Raw genomic sequence first — 15622 nt, 5'->3', positions numbered from 1 at the left:
GGAGGAGTTGTCCTGGGGGGAGAGGAGTATAATAGAAGGAGTAGTCCTGGGGAGAGAGGAGGATAATAGGAGGAGTAGTCCTGGGGAGAGGGGAGGATAAATGGAGTAGTCCTGGGGGGAGAGGAGTATAATAGGAGGAGTAGTCCTGGGGAGAGGGGAGGATAATAGGAGTAGTCCTGGGGGGAGAGGAGGATAATAGGGGGAGTAGTCCTGGGGAGAGAGGAGTATGATAGGAGGAGTTGTCCTGCAGGGAGAGGAGTATAATAGAAGGAGTAGTCCTGGGGAGAGAGGAGGATAATAGGAGGAGTAGTCCTGGGGAGAGGGGAGGATAATAGGAGTAGTCCTGGGGGGAGAGGAGTATAATAGGAGGAGTAGTCCTGGGGAGAGGGGAGTATAATAGGATGAGTAGTCCTGGGGGGAGAGGAGGATAATAGGGGGAGTAGTCCTGGGGAGAGAGGAGTATAATAAGAGGAGTAGTCCTGGGGGGAGAGGAGTATAATAGGAGGAGGAGTCCTGGGGGAGAGGAGTATAATAGAAGGAGTAGTCCTGGGGAGAGAGGAGTATAATAGGAGGAGGAGTCCTGGGGGGAGAGGAGTCTAATAGGAGAAGTAGTCCTGGGAGGAGAGGAGTCTAATAGGAGGAGTAGTCCTGGGGGGAGAGGAGGATAATAGGAGGAGTAGTCCTGGGGGGAGGAGTCTAACAGGAGGAGTAGTCCTGGGGGGAGGAGTCTAATAAGAGGAGTAGTCCTGGAGGTGAGGTGTCTAATAGGTGGAGTAAATCAATCAAGAAATAACGTTTGGAACGCCATTCTGAGTCTGAATTGGGTGCAAAAACCTAAAAAATCTACACTATATGGAGAGAAGGTATGCACACCAGTGACTATGTAAGGGGAATATATGAAAAGCAGAAACTGCTGTGTGAATACTGACATGAAAAATCCAATAGCTATATGTAAGAATGAAAATATGAAAAATGGAATCTGCATTACTGCCATGAGCATATGAATAAAGAGAAAATTTAGCTATTGAATTGATCAATGCAACAAGGCCCCAACACTAAAAAGTATTTCTCTACGTTGGGGTCCCGGCCCCACCCAATAGCCAGTCCACATTATATGCATACATAGCCTGTCTCAGCTTCACATACACGGTAAGTTTTTTTAACTGGATGAGAGGACACACACTAGCTAGGGACCCCAACGTAGAGAAATACTTTGGCGTAGTGTTGGGGCTCTGTTGCATTGATCAATTCAATAGCTAAATTTTCACTTTATTCATATGTTCATGGCAGTAAAGCAGATTCCATTTTTCATATTTTCATTCTTACATATAGCTATTGGATTTTTCATGTCAGTATTCACACGGCAGTTTCTGCTTTTCATATATTCCCCTTACATAGTCACTGGTATGTATACCTTTTCTCCATATAGTATATAATAGGTGGAGTAGTCCTAGGGGGAGGTGTGTAATTGGAGGAGTAGTCCTGGGGGGAGGTGTGTAATTGGAGGAGTAGTCCTGGGGGGAGGTGTCTAATAGGAGGAGTAGTCCTGGGGGGAGGTGTCTAATAGGTGGAGTAGTCCTGGGGGAGAGGTGTATAGGTGCCCAATGTGTGCGGGGGGCATGGCCGAGCGGGCACAGTGTGCGGGGGGCGTGGCCGAGTGGGCAGAGTGTGCGGGGGGCATGGCCAAGCGGGCACAGTGTGTGGGGGGTATGACCAAACGGGCACAGTGTGCGGGGGCGTAGCCGAACGGGCACAGTGTGCGGGGGGCATGGCTGAGCTGGCAGAGTGTGTGGGGGGCGTGGCTGAACGGGCACAGTGTGTGGGGGGCGTGACTAAGCGGGCACAGTGTGTGGGGGGCGTGGCCGAGCTGGCACAGTGTGGGGAAGCGTGGCCAAACAGGCACAGTGTGCGAGGGGCGTGGCCGAACGGGCAAAGTGTGCGGGGGGCGTGGCCGAGCGGGCAAAGTGTGCGGGGGGCATGGCCAAGTGGGCACAGTGCACGAGGGGCATGGCCGAGCGGGCACAGTGTGTGGGGGGCGTGGTCGAACGGGCACAGTGTGCGGGGGCGTGGCCAAGCGGGCACAGTGTGCGGGTTGCGTGGCCGGGCCGAGCGGAGCATCCAATGCGTGCGGGGGGCGGGGACAGGCCGAGCCGAGCGGCCAATGCGACGGTTGTCACTGTAATGACGTCATTTTGGAGCAAGACAGACAGATATACAGACAGACAGACAGAATAAGGCAATTATATATATAGATGAAGGTGATGTGCCATAAATGTCCCAGAAAGAACAACCTCAAATATATCGGAATCGGACCCACACCAGTTTGGAATTGAGAGTGTTTTCTGTGCCAACAAATGTCCAGTGCAATGTGCGAAATGAGCGTTCTCACTGTCTCAGTGCAATAGCTAAGCCAGCCCCTTTCCACTCTATTCTTAGGCTGTGACAGAGAAGAGGCTTGGGTTATCTACTAAAAAAATTAGCTCGTTAGCCAGCCACCATCACACACAATATTGATCATGGGCCAACACAGAAAGCTCTTTCCTGTGTCACACACAAGCCATAAATTTAGCAGCCAAATTCTAAAAGGAAATGTAAAATATATATTTGTACCGTGTTAGCCAGTAGAGATAGTAAAAAAATTGTTTAAAAGAACTGAGAGTCCTCCGTGGTTGATACCTTTTAATCGCTAGCTGAAAAGATGGTAATATATAGCAAGCTTTTGAGACTACTCAGGTCTTTTCATCAGGCATGGTATAACACAAAATCTGAAGAGTCACATATTTATACACAACAGGACATAGAATGGAGCAGTAAATAAGACAAGTTATGTGAAGCAGAACTATGAGCATGGCAAGTGGAAAAACTGTTGTGGCAGTAAATATTGCAGCAGTTCATAGATAAGGAGTGTGAAAGTTTTATTGTCCTCTGATTGGAGTCTGGTCTAGAGTTGTGATGCCCCCAGATGGTCTGAGGAGCACATTTCTTAATTGATGTAAAAAGACATAAATCCATGTGACACATTCATTCCTGCTCTGAATGTGTCAAAGGTCATCATAAGTTTGTATTCCCAGACTCTCCTGTCTCTCTGAGATTTGACATTTCCTTTTAATACCAGCAATTTTATGTCCATGATGCTGTGGCTTGGGTTACAAAAATGTTTGGACACAGGTAGATCTATCCTTTTTTACTCTATTGGTGTGGCAATGAGAATTCATCCTTGTTCTGAACTGTTGTTCTGTCTCCCCTACATACAGACCCCTGGTTGGACAATTGGTGAAATGGTACAGTTTTGATTACATCAAAATTTTATGCAATTTTTGTGACTTTTGCTACCAAAAAGTCCCTAAAACAGTTCAGGATAGAAACAAAGTCCATGTTTCAAACTTTGCAACAAATTCATGAACCACATGCACCATTTTGATGGATTTAGCACCAACAAGGTCTTCAGCTGTGGGCACTTTCGGACCCATCACAGCCAAGCCGAGAATTCGCATGGTTGTGATTGGTCAGCCCACTTGTGACCTGGCCTGTATAAATGCCCAAATGACAGGTTGCTCCACCATTTTGAGAACTTAAAAGTGTAGTGCAGACAGCTCTAGTCCAGCGAGGTCCATATAGGCCTAATCCTATGCCTGGAAGCAATGGGGAGATCTCTATGCCAGGTACAACTACACCCAACACTTCCTGATCCAGGCCAGAAGGGGGAGCTCAAGTCCTGTTTGGGGTGAACTTCCCTGTGCATTCTGGGCTGGGGAGGGGTTAGAGAGAGGAACAGGAAGAGGGACCTCAGAACTCTAGTAGCAGTGAAAGAGAACGGTCGCTGTTAGAGCGCTGTCTGCAAGCTTTCCAGGACTGAGCGCTGAATCAGGACACCGGGGTCCTCAACTGTCAAGTGCTAATGGCCCAGCAGTAAACCTGGAGGGCAGGAGATTCCACGCCTTCTGGCCCAACAGAGACTCCCAAGGCGCAGTAGCATAGTAAAGCCCGGGGCCGCAGAAATACCGGCGGGCCCTACATCCAGCTCGTGCTGCCCACCACAAGGGACAAGGCATATCACATACATCTAGGAAGAGGGAAGCTGTGCTGCTCCAGTTCACAGCGACCCACATGCAGATCACATTAAGGAAGGCCTCCAACATACCTGGCAAGGAAGAGATTCCTCACTGCTTCCCCGCTGACCAGACCACTGTAACCTGGGTCCATAACATCTGCCTAGTAAAAGGTAAAGGAAACTATCGTTCTGTGTCATCCAGTTACTATTGGCATCCTCAGCCCGCTCCCCAGTGTACAACACCGTAGACTACCACCCTATTATCTTCTCCGGGGCCTGCTCCACCTGTGGGGAGCAGAACCACCCTTGCTGCGACACCATCAGCCCTGGAGGACATCACCGCAGCGGCGGCTAATCCCTGGCCGCGTACCACAGGTTACGTCACAAGACAAACTTCCATTCCATCATCCTCCCCCTTTTATTGTACGCCTCGGGGCCACGAAGTCAGGCAAGGCCAACCGTGACATCCCCAGACTTGACATCACTGACCCCGTGACGAGTAAAGTTAACCCCTTGCCCCGTGGGTGCTATATATGCAGGCCTATTCTAGCTTCATGCATCCAGCCCTAATATAACCTGACCCATACAAATCAAATCCGGCATCGTGCATCCAGCCCTAATACAGCCTGGTTCATACTGCTGTAATCCAGCCTGGTACATCAAGCCCTAATACAGCCTGATCCATACTGCTCTAATCCTGCCCAGTGCATCCAGTCCTAATACAACCTGGTCCATACAGACATAATACAGCCTCATGCATCCAACCCTAATATAGCCTGATCCATATAGGCTTGATCCAGTCAAGTGCATCAAGCCCTAATACAGTCTGGTCCACATTGCTCTAATCCAGCCTGATGCATTCAGCCCTAATACAGCCTGGTCCATACTGGCCTAATATAGCCTGGTTCATCCATTGCTAATACAGCCAGGTCCATACAGGCTTAATACAACCCTCTGCATTCAGCCCTGATACAGCCTGGTTCAAACAGGTACTATCCAGCTTTGTGCATCCAGCCCTAATACAGCTTGGTCCATACTGCTCTAACCCAGCCCAGTGAATCCAGCCCTATTACAGCCTGGTCCATGCAAGCCTCATACAGCCTTGTGATAAAAGGCGGAGTGCTGCTGGCTAGAATAGTTGGCCCTAGAAGCCCCCAAGTTATAAAGAGTCTAATCACTAGTGGACCAGTTGAAGGATGAGACTCTGTTGCTTATATCATCTTCTTGCTGGGAATCTACAATATGTTTTCGCCTCTCAGTAAACCAATAAAGTCTTATCAATGTGTGGTTTCCTCACCTTGTATTGTCTAAGTAGTGTTCTGCCCCTGGGTAAGGAGTGCGAGTGTTCAGTGGGATGAGCCCTGGTCTGTGCAGTCTTTCTGAAGACAGCTAGACCAGCAGACTAGAGCACACCATTCACTGCATTATATGTGATGTGTCAATAAGGTACAACTCCATCTTGCATATGCTGGAGAGATAGCAACAGGAACAGGAACAGGAAGCAACAGGCAATAGTGGAGTTTCAGCTGCAGCAAGCACGGGTAAGTTGCTCTGCAGAACAACACCACTTCACGACCAGTGTGTGAGCCACCATGCGTGATGTGTTTGCTTTTTGTTCTGCTTCAAATACTCCAACAACATGGCCTCCGCTGATGACGCCATCATCACCGTTACTATCCTACTTCTCTGACTAATTGAAAAAATGCTTGAGGCAATGATGGATGAGGTGCGGGCAGAGGAGGAAGAGGAGCAGGAGAAACAGGGATTATTCATACAATTATCAGGCCTGTCTTCCACACGTGGCTCAGAGGACAGTTTTGGAAGATGATGATGAGGAGGAGGAACCATGTTCATAGCAGGGTGGCACTAAAAATAGCTAAGGAGTATCATTGGAGCATGGCTGTGGTATACAGAGGACACAGACAACACTTCTCCCACCGAAGACAGCTTGTCAATGTGTGGCACCCCTGAGGCTCAGTCGCCACAGGGTACCGCATCTCTTTTAAGATGTAGTATTCATTCCGGGTAAGAGGAGGTTAATCGCTGGTGTTTGTTTCACTTACACTATCCCCAGCCCATCAGCTGTTTATACAACACAGGAAGCCAGACAGCCTAAGCAACTCATGCGAAAACTAAAGAGCTGGACGAGGAAAAAGAGGAGGAGACACAGATATAGGCATGGCATGCTTTTCTAAAATCATGTAAAACACAGCAAGGGGACTCCAAGCAGACTCTCCCTTTTTTCCAAAAATTGGGCCCCACAGACACCACTTCAGTGGCAGTACTTGTGCCCCAGTTGCAAATCGGACAGGTTGATTTGCATCAAACACATTCAAAAATACGCAAGCCTTAACTGTCCCCAGGATGACACCGGGGTGGGTAGCAAAGTCTTTGCTGAACCATGACTTGTTCATCTTGGCTCATTTTTAAAAACACCGCAAGGGTTACTCCAAGCGGAGTCTCCCTTTTTTCCAAAAATTGGGCCACAAACACACCCACCCCTTCAGTGGCAGCACTTGTGCCCCAGTTGTACACTTCACAGGTAGATTTGCATCAAGCACATTCAAAAATACGCCATCCTTAACTGTCCCCAGGATGACACCGGGGTGGGTAGCAAAGTCTTTGCTGAACCATGACTTGTTCATCTTGGCTCATTTTTAAAATCACCGCAAGGGTTACTCCAAATTGTAAACAAAAAATACATGGCTAATTATGTATACACTGAGGGAAACAATTCAAAGGTCCCCACAGGAAAAGTGCCTACTTCAAAGAATATTGTAAACAAAGAGGACAAGAAGAAAAATGGCACAAGGGTTGAATGCAAAAAATATATTAAATTTTATTAACACCGATATTAAAGGGAGGGTATTAAATGTGCCAGCCAAAGAGAGTGCAGCGCAATATAATGCGTTGCTGGCACAAATAAGATAGAATACAAGTGTACCTGGTGGGGTAGTAGAACGTGGCGGCGGATAAACGGTCCCAACGACCGTTTCACCTGAGCGCTTTTTCGAGGGAAGTAAGATCATCTTCTCAGCTATTGACTAGCTATTGCGCTGAGATCTATATTCAGCCGTGGAGGGGCTTTATGTTACTTCTTACCTGCTGGGGTCTGGGGTTTTTTCTTGGGCCCACATTTTGACATACAATTTTTTCATTTTTACCATCTTCACTAATTTCTATGGGCCCCCCTCTTTTCTTCAGTGGCGGCTTGGATTGTTTTAATGTCAATTGTGTTCTATACTAAGCTTTGTATCCATTCGCAGCCTTGTGACTCCATCCTTTTTGCCTTACTTGTATATGCAAATCTTATGACTATTCTGATATTTATACAATTTTAATATTGGTGTTAATAAAATTTAATATATTTTTTGCATTCAACCCTTGTGCCATTTTTCTTCTTGTCCTCTTTGTTTACAAGGGTTAATACAAGCAGAGTCTCCCTTTTTTCCAAAAATTGGGCCAGAGACACCCATCCCTTCAGTGGCAGCACTTGTGCCCCAGTTGCAAACTGGACAGGTACATTTGCATCAAGCACATTCAAAAATACGCCATCCTTAACCGTCCCCAGGATGGCACCGGGGTAAGTAGCAAAGTCTTTGCTGATCCCAGATCTGTTCATCTTGGATGATTTTTAGAAAACACTTTTTGAGAAACACTGCAAGCAAGGGTTACTCCAAGCGGAGTCTCCCTTTTTTCCAAAAATTGGGCCACAGACACCACTTCAGTGGCAGCACTTGTGCCCCAGCTGCAAACTTGACAGGTACATTTGCATCAAGCACATTTCAAATACACAAGCATTTACTCTCCCCAGGATGACAGGGGTAGTACAGTCCTTGCGGATCCATGACTTGTTCATTTTGATGAACGTTAGTCTGTCCACATTGTCACTGGACAGACGCGTGCGCTTATCTGTCAGCACACACCCAGCAGCACTAAAGACACGTTCAGAGACAAAGCTGGCAGCTGGACACGACAAGATCTCCAAGGCGTAAGTGGCGAGCTCAGGCCATTTTTCAAGATTTGATGCCCAAAATGAGCAAGGCTCCAGTTGCAAAGTCATGGCATCGATGTTCATTTGGAGATACTCCTGTATCATCCTCTGCAGCTGTTGACTATGTGTCAGATTTCTTGTCTCTGTTGGCCTTGCAAAGGATGGTCTAAAACAATTATGAAAAGATTCAATAAAATTGCTGTTACCAGCACCAGACACGGTGCTGCTGGTATGGGTAGACTGTTGAAGATGACGAGACCGTCCCATGTTTGTCAAGTTAAAACTGGGAGATTCACTCCGTGCACCACGGTTGTTTAGTGGAAAAAACGAGTTAAGAACGAGTAACAGCTTTTGCTGATACTCTTGCATACGTGCGTCCCTTTCTATGGATGGAATTATTTCACAAAATTTAGACTTGTACCGGGGATCTAATAGTGTGGCAACCCAGTAGTCATCATCACTTCTAATTTTGACAATCCGAGGGTCATGTTGTAGGTAGTGCAGCAAGAAGGCGTTCATGTGTCTTGCGCATCCATGCGGACCAAGTCATTGCTGTGTTTGTGGCATAGAGGTGCTAACCGTTTTTTCTTCCTCTGACATCTCCCCCCAACCTCTTTCAATTGAAATGTGACCAAGGTTTCCCTCATCTGCTGAGTCTACCACGTCCATCGACAGTTCGTCCTCCATTTCTTCATGTTCTCCTGCACCTTCCTCAACATTTTGCCTGCTACCATGCGCCCTTGTTAATCCCTCTCGCCCACCGTCCCATGCCTGCCGCCTTGGTGATGATAAACGTCTAGACCTTGGTGATGTTGTTATCCCTTGCGCATATGAATCCTCATGTACTTCCTCCCCTTCCTGTTGAACCAACCCCTGACTCAGAATAGTGTTTAGCGTGTGCTCCAGCATGAAAATGACTGGAATTGTTATGCTGATAATGGCATTGTCAGCGCTAAACATATTCGTCGCCATGTCGAAACTGTGCAGAAGGGTGCATAGGTCCTTGATCTGAGACCACTCCATCAGGGTGATCTGCCCCACCTCTGCATCTTGTTGGCCCAGGCTATACGTCATGACGTATTGCACCAGTGCTCGGCGGTGCTGCCACAGTCGCTGTAACATGTGGAGAGTCGAATTCCAGGCGATGAACCGGCAGGCCGAAAGACTTTTGGAGCGATGCAAGTCGCTCAGCTGCGGCGGTTGAACAGCGGAAGTGAGCAGACAGTTTTCATACCCTGTTCAGAAGGCCATCTATGCCGGGATAGTGTGTTAAAAATTGCTGGACAACAAGGTTCAACACATGAGCCATACAAGGCACCGGGCCGGGCAAGGACCGCACCCAGGTTTGCAGCATTGTCGCACACGGCCTTACCTGGCTGCAGGTTGAGTGGAGACAAGCATTTATGAAACTCGAACAGCAGAGCTGCCCACAACTCAGCCGCTGTGTGACTCTTATTTCCAAGACATTTCTGGCTAAAGACCGCCTGATGCCGTTGCGCTCTGCTGCCAGCATAGTAAGGAGGTGTGCATGATTCCTTGTGCGCAGTTACAATGCTGGTGGCCTGACCAGGCAGGCTTGGGGTGGAGGTGGAGGACCCAGAGGAGGTTGAGGAGGCAGAAGCATTGGAGGAACTTATACAGAGGATTGACGCACAAGTCGTGGGGATGGCAAGACTTGTTCAGCAGACCCTTCTCGATCTACCACCATAGTTACCCAATGCCCAGTCAGCGACATGTAACGCCCCTGTCCATGCTTACTGGTCCAAGTATCGGTGGTGAAATGCACCCGTTCACACACAGAGTTTCTCAAGGAAGCGGTGATGTTGTGTGCGACATGCTGGTGTAGCGCAGGCACACCTTTCTTGGAGAAGTAGTGGCGACTGGGCATCTGGTACTGGGGCACTGCGATGGACATAAGGTCTCGAAAATCCTCTGTGTCCACCAGGCGGAAAGGCAGCATTTCGGTAGCCAAGCGCTTACAGAGGGATAAAGTCAACCTCTTAGCTTTGTCATGGGTCTGAGGAAATGGCCTTTTATTTGTCCACATCTGAGGGACAGAGATCTGGCTGCTGTGTGTAGACGGTGGTGAGTAGGGTGTCCCTGGAAAAATGCAGGTTTGTGATGAAAGTGCAGGCGTAGACATAATGTTGCCTTCATCCAACGTTGGTGCTATCGATGTCTTAAAGAGCTGTACACACGCACTTGTTTCCCCTTCCAAACAATCTGACGACCTAACAAGCAAACTGCCTGTTGCGGTTACAGTGGTGGAAGGTGTGCGTGGAAAACCAGGTGTGACAGCTGTCCCCCCAGTAATAGAAGATGAAGAGCGCGCGGATGCACTGGAAGGGGCAGGCGGTGGTTGGCCCGCTACGCTAGGCCGCATTGCAGCACAGTGAGCTCCCCACTGGGAATTATGCTTGGTATTCATGTGACGATTCATGGAAGTTGTCAAACTGGTGAGCTTTTTGCCTCTACTTATAGATTCACGACAAATTTTACAGATCACATGATTTGGGAGATCCTTTGCAATGCCAAAATAGGACCAGGCTAGGCAAGGCTTAGAGGACATGCGACCTGCAGAGCCACCCTGACTTGTGCTCAGAGGCAGAGTGGTGGCTGAGGATGCAGTTGTAGACGTGCTACCAGTACTCCGACTCCAGGAAGGCGCAATGTAACTTCGTCGTCAGTTGCATCCTCCTACACCGCCTCCTCCACCGCCTCTGTTGACCTCCTCAAGTGCCTGACTGTGGGTTGACAGTAAGTGGGATCTAGAACTTCATCATCAAGCGTTGTATTTGCACTTCCCTCGCCCTCAGACCTAGCCTCTTCCTGCCCTGACAGAACATTTAAGTTGTCATCCCAATCTGGTATCTGCGTCTCATCGTCATCAGTATGTTCCTCATTGTCTCCACCAACAGGTGTTACAGTTTGGGAATGAGGGTCTACATTATGCTCAGAAACTTGGTCTTCAGGGCCTGAATCTGAGTCACAAAGATTCTGGGCATCACTGCAGACCATTTCCTGGTCTGTACTCACTGTAGCTTGGGAGCAGACCTCTGATTCCCACCCTATAGTGTGACTGAACAGCTCTGCGGCCATCTCTGGTACACCATACTGTGCAGGGCGGGTGGAGACTTGATAGCTGGGAGAAAGCAATTGTGATTGGGATGACAACTCTGAGGACTGGGTTTTTTTTTATGTGGTAATTGAGGTAGAGGAGAGGGCACTTGTTGGAGCACTTGAGATCCATTCAAGCATGTTCTTTTTTCGTGCATCATCTACCTTTCTTACAGTTGTTCGGGTCCGTAAAAAAGGGAGCACATCGGATTGTCCAAGGAAAGTAGTAGACATTTTACTTTTGCTGGAAGATGGCTTATCTTCAGCAGATGTTAATGTTTCTTTGCCACCTTCCCCACGGACACCACAAACTTTTTTCCTTTTCCAACACGCCTGTTCCCCTTTCCAACAGCATCTGTCCTTTTGCCACTCATTTTGTTAGCGACAAGATTAGTCACTTACAATGTGGTAGTAAAAATTGAGAGGTGGTGTAGATTTCAGAGGGGGTGTAACTTTATTGACAGCTGAAGAACCAACACTGACTATCCCTGACAATGCAACTATGGCCCTAAAACTGGCAGCACTGTTTGCTATAAAAATAGCGTAGCAAAATGTGCATGAGGGTAGAAAGCAGAGGTGGTGGGACTTGCTTGGCACAAGTGGGACACAAAATTAGTATAGCAGACACTTTTTGGATGCCACTTATGTTCAGCACTGTTTGCTATAAAAATAGCATAGCAAAATGTGCATGAGGGTTGAATGCAGAGGTGCTGGGACTTGCTTGGCACCAGTGGGACAACAATGGAGTATAGGAGCCACTTTTTGGATGCCATTAATTTTCAGCACTGTTTGGTATAAAAATAGCATAGGAAAATGTGCATGAGGGTAGAATGCAGAGGTGCTGGGACTTGCTTGGCACCAGTGGGACACAAAATTAGTATAGCAGCCACTGTTTGGATGCCACTTATATTCAGCACTGTTTGCTATAAAAATAGCATAGCAAAATGTGCATGAGGGTGAAAAACCAGCTAGTAAATAGCTAGGCTTTTTGCTGATCGAACTGTTCTTGAACATAACTCGAGCTATCGAGCTTTTAGCATAAAGCTCGCGTTCGATCTCGAGCACCCCCAAAATCACTCGAACATGAAATTGGCGAACCGCGAACCTCGAACATCGCTCAACTCTACTCCTGACCCATAACCTGGGATGCAAACACAGCTTTCTGACACTGGGCACCGCATTGCGTCACAAAATCCTTTGGTAATTCAGTGCTAGAGGCAGCAAAACAACCCCAAAACATTTTTGTACCACCACTATATTTGAATCTGTGTTCTTTTGTTTGTAGGCCTCATTTAATTTTCAATAAACAGTACAATTGTTACGGTTGCTGTGGCACTGGAGACTATGTTCGGATTTCTTGCTACTGCACATGTGCGAGCACTGGAGACTATGTTCGGATTTCTTGCTACTGCACATGTGCAAGCGCTGGAGACTAAGTCCTATCTTGGAGCCATTGCACATGTGCGGGTGACATCATCGCTGACACGAGGTCACATGTCTCTGACACCTTCTAAGCTGATTGGCCGCTGGTCATGTGCTTGTGACACGTGGTCACATGTCTCTGACACCTTCTATGCCGATTGGTCGCTGGTCATGTGCTTGTGACGCTTTGCTCGGTGATAGGCCAGCGTGACGTCATTGCTGTCGTTCTCGCAGCGGATTGGCTCTGGTGTCCTCCATCTTGGATGAGGCACAGAGTCTATATAAGACCCTGATGCACGCCGCCCGGCGCTCAGTCCTCTTGGTTCATGCATGAGAGTAGACGCTCTGTGCACGTCCCTCTAGGCATCTCTCTGTCTATGCTAGGTGAGCGCTACCGGTAGGGTAGCGTTCTTATACCTTACAGCTTCGGCTGCAGTCCGTATCCTTACATCTTAGTGGAGCAGACATAGGCAGGTGCCTGAGGCACATGGTCTGGCTGGGCCTTGTGATTCTACTCGTAGGTGGACGTTGCCGCTAGGGTAACGTTCCTTATACTGCGTCTGGCAGTTGTTCGTATCCTCGCACACTAGAGGAGTGAGCATAGGTAGGAGCTTTGGGCGGCTTATGCTGCTGTCCGTCTCTTTTGCACCACTAGTGGAGCGGACCTAGGAAGGTGCCATATCTAGTGGTTTGTGTCCTCGCACACTAGTGGAGTGAACGCAGGTAGGAGCTTTGTGCGGCTTACGCTGCTGTCCATCTCCTGGCACCGCTAGAGGAACGGACCTAGGTAGGTGCCATTTCACACTCACTGCTTTTGTCTCTGTGACCATTAACAGAGACCATACCACACACCCTCCAAGCAAGGGAGGAATTGCTTTATTTCCTAATTATATTCCTTTGTGAGTTTAACAGAGGTCTTGCCCTCTGCACTTGTGCTATTACTATTTACAGTGGAACACTTATATACCCCTTATCCTCTGCCATAGTCTGCAGCAGAGTCTTTGCACGGTGGACCCTGACTGTCTGATATTCCTTTGGGTTTTATTATCAGACAGCCCCCCGTAACATTAGGACTGAGCCAAGGGTCTGGCAGTTATGGCAGAATATCAGCAGTTACACCGTTACATACAAGTACTTGAGTCGCGGCTCAAGACTATTGAGGATAAACCTCAGACCATGGCGATATCTGCACATGTTCCTCGACTTGCTCTGCCAAACAGGTATTCTGGCAATGCCAGATCATGTCGTGGTTTCATTAGTCAGTGTCAGATACACCTAGAGGTCAACTCTTCTCGCTTCTCTACGGAGAGGTCCAGAGTAGGCTTTATCATATCCTTACTTCAGGACAAAGCCTTAGAATGGGCGACTCCCCTATGGGAGCGCTCTGATGTGGATACTCTGAGACATCAAGACTTTCTTGAAGCTCTTAAAGCGGTATTCATGGGTCCACAGGTTACCCATGATGCGGCCCTGAGACTGTTAGATCTATCTCAGGGTTCGTTATCCACTAGTTCTTATGCCATTGATTTTAGAACTCTGGTGGCAGAACTAGATTGGCCAGAAAAGGTGTTGATTCCTATCTTCTGGAGAGGGTTGGCAGGCTATGTCAAGGATGCCCTTGCTACTCGTGAGGTCCCTGCTTCTCTGGAGGACTTAATCACTGTAGCAAGATGGATCGACGTACGCCTTAAGGAACGTAGACTCGAGGTCTCTTCCTCACGCCCTAAGCATCGGGCTATTCCAGTTGTTGAGGGTCCACTACCATCTTCCTCAGCATCTGAGACATCTCCCACTCCTATGGAGTTAGGTCATACGTACTCCAGACTACGCAGGTCTGATCCTCCTATATGTTACGTATGTCGTCAGGCTGGGCACTATGCCAACAAGTGTCCTAGCCATCAGGGAAACTCCCAGGCCTAATAACCATTAGAGAGGGGTTACTAGAGACGTCTTCTGCACCCTCTAAGTGTAGTATCCCAGGTCAGCTCTCATTCTCTGAGAATACATGGCCTATTATGGCTTTTGTGGATTCCGGAGCTGACGGGACTTTTGTGTCCTCAGGATTTGTAAAGAGACACAATATTCCCTCTATCATGTTAGAGGCGCCTATTCCTGTCCGTGTTGTTAATGGGACTATGTTGTCTGACTCCATTACATTGAGGACAGTTCCCTTGCGCCTTTCCCTGTCTCAGGGTCACATAGAGGAGATTTCTTTTCTTGTTTTGCCTGAGGGTATAGACGACGTTCTTCTGGGTCTCTCATGGCTTCGGATCCATGCTCATCTAATTGACTGGGAGTCCGACAGCATTATTAGTTGGGGTTCGAAATGTAAGTCCCGATGTCTTCCCTTACCACCTAAGGTCGTTGCGGTTGCATCAACTGATCTCTCTCCCTTACCTACACCCTATTTGGATTTCGCTGACGTGTTCTCCAAATAGGGTGCTGAGGTTCTTCCACCCCATAGGACATATGACTGCGCCATAGACCTTATCCCAGGTTCGGTTCCACCTAAGGGTTTACCCCCTGTCATTACCTGAGTTGGAGGCCATGTCGATCTATATAAGAGAGAGTTTAGAGAAGGGGTTCATTCGTAAGTCTGTCTCTCCCGCGGGAGCTGGGTTTTTCTTTGTTCGGAAGAAAGAGGGTGATTTGCGTCCCTGCATAGATTACAGGGGTCTCAACGCAATCACAATAAAGAACAAATACCCGTTACCTTTAATTTCGGAGCTCTTTGACAGACTGAGGGGAGCTCAGGTTTTTACGAAGTTGGATCTGCGGGGTGCGTATAACTTGGTACGAATTCGAGAGGGTGACGAATGGAAGACCGCTTTTAACACCCGAGACGGTCACTATGAATACCTCGGCATGCCTTTTGGTTTATGTAATGCACCCGCAGTATTTCAGGACTTTGTAAACGATGTGTTCAGGGATTTACTGTTATCCTCCGTCATGGTGTATCTGGACGACATCCTGATTTTTTCTCCTGATCTGGAGACTCATCGTCAGGATGTCGTTCATGTACTTTCCCGTTTAAGGGA

This window comes from Anomaloglossus baeobatrachus, chromosome 2 (assembly GCF_048569485.1).
Source record: "Anomaloglossus baeobatrachus isolate aAnoBae1 chromosome 2, aAnoBae1.hap1, whole genome shotgun sequence".
NCBI lineage: Eukaryota > Metazoa > Chordata > Amphibia > Anura > Aromobatidae > Anomaloglossus > Anomaloglossus baeobatrachus.
Note: the sequence above shows the minus strand (reverse complement) of the source record.